Here is a 6000-nt window from a genome sequence, read left to right as displayed (position 1 = left end):
TTGCTTACTTTGAAATTTGACCAATCAGAGTCGCGCTGATCGTTAGGGTATAAGCACTTTAACATTTATTTCTTTGAAGTTTGTTTGGTAATTACAGAAGAAAAAACAGCAATAGCAATGGTGGGAATCAAACCAACGTCAATGAAATGACTGACATCGCCCTAACCCTCTGCGCCAAGACAGCCGATGCCAAACCGATGACTTAATTTTGATACGATTTGCGCTTTTCCTTTGCTCTTCCGAAGTTTTAACGTAGGGGATTTTTTATGGTACCTTTTGGAAAGTTGCCACCGGGAGGCACATTTACAAAAGGTTTCCTATTTGGTGTCCTTTCTCGAAAACTGACCAATCAGAAACCGCGTCGATTATCGTCAGGAGCGACGTCACAAGATTGCGTTTAGACAATCTGCGCTTGCAGTGCAGGCAGTAGCGGTGACAGGGGATCCAGGGGGTACTTTTGGACCAGGGCCTGGATAATTCTAGGTACCCGAAACCTTTCCAAGTTGCCCGGGAACTTAAAAAAACCACTGAGTATTCTTTGGAAATAGTACGCTTTTCTGAAATGTGTCTTGATTTAGGGCTCGAGGATCTCATGGGTACCGGGCACATATCCTCTCAACGGCCCTGATTGCAAGTGGATTTAATTGAAAGTTTTGTCAGTTTTTTTATTGCATTGTAGTAACTAGACTACTTGTCTGCTTCTAAGCCAAATTTTTTAGATATTGACGCAGAACTTCTTCCAAGAGTTTGTAAAGCTGCTTGCTGTAACTGGTATTTTATTTATTTATTTGGTTCAGACCAGAAAATAGAGGTCCATAGAAACACGCCAGCACACACATACAAATAAAATAATTGAAAATCAAACAACAAGCATTGTACGGTTTGTTGTAAATACATTGAACGAGCGAAACACTCAGAGGTCATTAACGCTTTGATATAGGAGTTAGAAGAGCTGCAACACCAATTTACAAAGCTAGCAATACTCTTCCGTAGCAGGGCATAAAAAGTGTTCACGTTGTGGTTTACTTGGATGTGACTAAATGCTGCAAATTTTAGGCAATTTGAACAAAATTCTGAACGAGTTGTTATAAGCGACTTTCAGACGATTAATAGCTGATATTAAATAATTACACATTGATATTGAATAGTTAGGGTATCTGTGGATTGATTGAAACTTGTTTTTCCAGTTTGCTGGCTACATTGCTTGATTTTTTTTTATTCAGATATTATATTTTTATTCATGATTTTTTACTTCAGTTAACTGACTAACTTGCCAGCTTAACTTACCGACCTGCTAGACCGCAAATAAACCTGAAATTATTTTTTTAAGACGCAAAGTAATTTTGCGAGTGAAATGACCTAACAACTTCTGATTGGTCAATTTTCGAGATAGGACACAAAATATAGAACCTTTTGTAAATATGTAACCGGGAATTATAGGCTACTGGCCTGACAATAAAATACAGTTGGCTGTACAAATATCATTTATGTTATCCTGAATGTGCACCGTGAATCACGGCTGTTACTGTTTACTGGTTGGCTGTGCAATCTGTGATGCAGGCAATACGAACAGAGGGACAAACAATTTAAGTCATTTGATGTCGAATTCTTGATAGGTAGTTGTATACTATAGACTACGTCATTTCTTGTCGTTGTTACACAAGAAGACAATTTAAGGTTTCAGTTTGTAACAAACATCTGGTTTGATTGTGTATATGCAAAACAATCCAACTAAATATTTGTTGCAATTTGGGCTCATTTTGCACTACAGGAAGCAAATTTTGCTAGAAATTTTTGCAACTTTTCTGATCTCGTGGGTAGTATATGTTGCTTTTTATCAGTAGGTCTAGCTTACACAGTAGCCAGTAGCGTATCTACTGTAAAGAAAAAAATTGAGGGGCACTTGGTATTTCAATGAAACAAATTTCGTAAGATTAAATAGACAATGGAAAAGTTGGTGTCCTAAAAGGAAGAGTAAGCTATAGCTAGAAATCTGTGCGGCTCACTCTAAAATTGTTTGAGTAATATTTAACCGTGTTTTGATCGCTTTTTGTGTATTTTTAGGTCCAGTAATGGTTTTTGATCGAGTCGCACACTTTGTATTTGACCAAGTTCATGCTACAAAATTGACAATATTTGTCACAAAGTTCATACATATTAAACCGAAATCTTTTGAATTGTAAGATTTTTTAAATAGTATTAGCCTAACCTGTTGAGATTTTGAACAGATTTGTTAGAAATTGAGGTTTAAAATGTTATACTTTCGTTTACTTTCGAAAATAATTAAAATTATATCAAAAGCAGTTTAATAAACGTGGAAAAGACGTTGACAAAGTGGATACCTCTATATATCGTAGAAATAAACGACTGGTAGAAGTGGAAAGGTTTAAAATAGTGTATACAGTATACAATATATTACGACAAAAAGTATTTGGGCACAAGTGATTAACTGATTATACTTGGGCAAAAAGTCTTTTAGATCCTGAAAAACTACCCCCTCCTTCATCATACACTCAATCTAAATCTTCAATCATCTGGTGTCGGTCTGGAAGCGACAATAGAGTGTTGCAATGGTTCTGAGAACGACAGCGCCATAGGCCTAATAAAAATAACAAACGAGTGCTGCAGTAACGACGAGCGTGTAGTAGGCTATACTTGCTTGTATGTTTGCGTCTTCTAATCTAGATGTAATAAATTTAATAGGCTACTGTAGTTTCACAATTGAAAGCTAATTTGGAACCTCAAATAAAACTATGTCAAAGTATATCAAGACAAATATGAAAACAATATGAACTTAGCCTACAAAAGGCAGCCCAACTTTTCTAGATGTTAGCTCAATTCTTCAGAAATAAGGACGACTAGAAAAATACTTCTTCGCACATAGACTAGGCTATAAAGCCTAGCCTAAGCTATATGTTTTTTTTGTTTGGCAAGGAAATGTGTGAGGACAAGGATATAAATCGACAAGTGCAATCAATCTACTGTTCAGCCAACAAACTAAAATCAAATTCTTTTAACTGCTCTAGTGAAGTTAAAAATGTTCTCTTCCGTTCGTATTGTACCTCAGTATTATGCATGTCATCTGTGGGAAAACTATCATCAACGTGACATTAATCGCTTGCGTGTTGCCTTCAATAACGCATTTAGAATTATTCACAATTTGCCCAAACGATTCAGTGTTAGTGAAAATCAAGTCTTGTGTATAACAATGTTACATTTGATGCATTGGTACAGGAATATGTTTTTTCTTTTGTTGAAAGATGCGAATCTTCGTCTAACTTTATTGTTGCCTCCCTGATGAGGTCTAACTGCTATCGCAAATCAAACTATACTGTCTTCATTACAATGAGACTATGCATGCCGTTACTTAGCCTTGATGGCTGCCATGGCCCAAAGATATCAACAGTCATCCTTTGCTGACGTTAAATCTTACTGGATGGTTATTTGACCAAAATGAGCTTGAAATTTCATTTCAATTACTTTTACTTTTACTAAAGCTCCATTTGAGAACATTAGCATGTTCTTCATTTATTATTGTTTCTAACTATATTAGCTGCAGATGCTCCGAAAAATATCCAAACATTGACTCTTCAAAATTGCACACTTGAATAGTTTGCACCTGGAAAGTGTGCATATGTTTTCAGCAGAAGCAGACTAATATGTCTAGTTGTTTCTTGAACAGTTATGGGGTATTGTATGTAGGCTACAAGTGATCAGGGACTCCTCTGGTTAAACAACTTAAATAACGAGATGAGAAACAATGCTCTTAAAGCAGATTTCAGAGAACAATCGCCCGCTTAGACACGCTATAACATCCAGGGTAAGCAATTGAGTGATGTGGGAAAATAGATTTGAATAGTTTGTGTCCTGTTGTGCTGAGAACCGTTTGGAGCTATTATTGTCTTTCACTGCGGCTTTAAAGGCTCTCACCTTTACTCTCTTCTTCATGGAGTTAAACATCATGAAATAAGGGGTGAAAATAGGCAGCAAGGGGTGGATACTGCAAATAGTCTTATAGGGAGGGAGTGATTTTATTAAAGCACAATGATCTGTAAGTCTACATTAATTCCGATCTTGCAGTACGTTACTTTTTGGTGCTTTTAGGGGGGTCCTCTCAATCGTCCCCTACCCTAGATCTGCCACTGTAAGCAGCTGACTGCAATCAAGGCATATTATTCCCTCGGTAAGGTAATAAAAAACAGTTTTCTCTATCGTATCTTCCCCAGACAGCAAAATCCGTCATTTTTATATTGATTCAACATCTGCAGACGTTGAATCAATGCAAAAATGACGGATTTTGCTGTCTGGGTCAGTGGTAGCTTACATTGTCGTCGCAAATTTATGAAAGCTGTTTTAGGTTTAAAATGGTGACTTTATTCTGATGTTCCAACCTGGTCTAGAACACCAGACTATTTATGATGAATTTCGGCTTAGAAAAAACTGATCACCTGAAAATAACCCAACTTAATATACTGAGATAGAATCAACCAATAACAGTTTTGAGCATTTAAAAAGATAATATGAAACCAAGGAAGTTTCCAGAAATATTTAATAAAACTACCATTTAACGTTTTATAGGCAGAGAAAACTTTTTCTCTCTACATTGAGAAATTCCAAGTCTGACTACTTAGATTGCTGGGAGATGGAGACTACTGTTTCTTCGACTTGTTGTTTTTCTTTAGTCATTGCAAACAAACTGTACTTCAGACATGACTGCAAATAAGCAGGCACTAACCGATCAATACAATAAACAAAGAAAAACGAAACACATACAAAAAACGAAACACAAAGATAAGTCTGGTAATAATATTTGTTGCATTTGTTCTGGCAAAGTATCTGAAGGTGAAAGGCTGTTCTTAGCATGTGCAATCGTTGGAACGGAATTTTGAAATTTTGCACTTGGCAGTTCTTAAACTGTACCTCTTTCACGCTTCGTTTGATTGTAGTGACAGTTTACTCAAAACAGTCACGAAAAAATTTGAGCCTGTGCATTTTCTTGCAGCTCAGGTACGTAACATAAAATGTAAACATCTTGAGCAGTGATCTTAAGTTAGAACAGTGTTTCTCAAACTTTTTTAGTCCATCGCCCACTTTCTCCCTAATTCTGTCAAGTAAAATAAGCATTGATAATAGAGTGATAGACAAATTTAGTTTTGGGAATTCAATTAACGAAATTGACAATAACATGATAATGTTCAATGGAATGGATGAGCTTGGCGACTTTTACAAAGTTTTGAAATGTTTGGCGACATCTTCGTAAGATAGAGTCGAAGATCACCTCGTTTATGAACTAGCAAGTGATTTCTTTGCTTTAAAAGCATCAATGTCACAGCCGAAAACCCCCTTTCAACCATATATGAAATAGGAAACGACAAAATTCACATTCCAGCTTTTTTCCAGAGAAGCTAATATTTGCCAGCAACCTGGCACCAAAACAAATCGTATATCGATCATTTCTGAATTTCACTCTTGACTCATCATCTGTTTGCATATCAATGAACTGCTCTTGAAGTTCCACTTCTATGTCTGTGGGTTCGGTAAAAAATGGTTGTAGGCTACCACCCAGTTTGAAACATGGAGGTCCACGAGATCTGCAAAGCGAAGTTTCATGTCTTTATGAAGCATGTCTAAATGTGAGCAGTATTTTTGCCGTTGTTCTTCTGTAATAACATTCTCGCTCAAATTGGGAAACTGATTTAAGACATTTTGACCCAAACTTTGTTTAAATAAAGATAGCTTTGCAATAAATGAGGTAGGCCTAATCACGCTTTTGCACTTGATGAGAGTTATCAATGCTCTCTGAAGCCTTTTGTTTACTTTGTTTATGGTATTGAAAATATCCGCCAAACATGCGATGTCATTTTTTGAGGGTATCACATCTTCAGCTAATGTCGCGTCAGTGCTTGATAGGAATTTGATAACTGAAACAAAAAGGGCATAAAACGGTTCAAACAAGCATCTTTTGAAACCATCTTACCGCGGTATGCAATAAAAGACATT

This window comes from Aplidium turbinatum, chromosome 3 (assembly GCF_918807975.1).
Source record: "Aplidium turbinatum chromosome 3, kaAplTurb1.1, whole genome shotgun sequence".
Classification (NCBI taxonomy): domain Eukaryota; kingdom Metazoa; phylum Chordata; class Ascidiacea; order Aplousobranchia; family Polyclinidae; genus Aplidium; species Aplidium turbinatum.
This window is presented reverse-complemented; position numbering follows the sequence as displayed.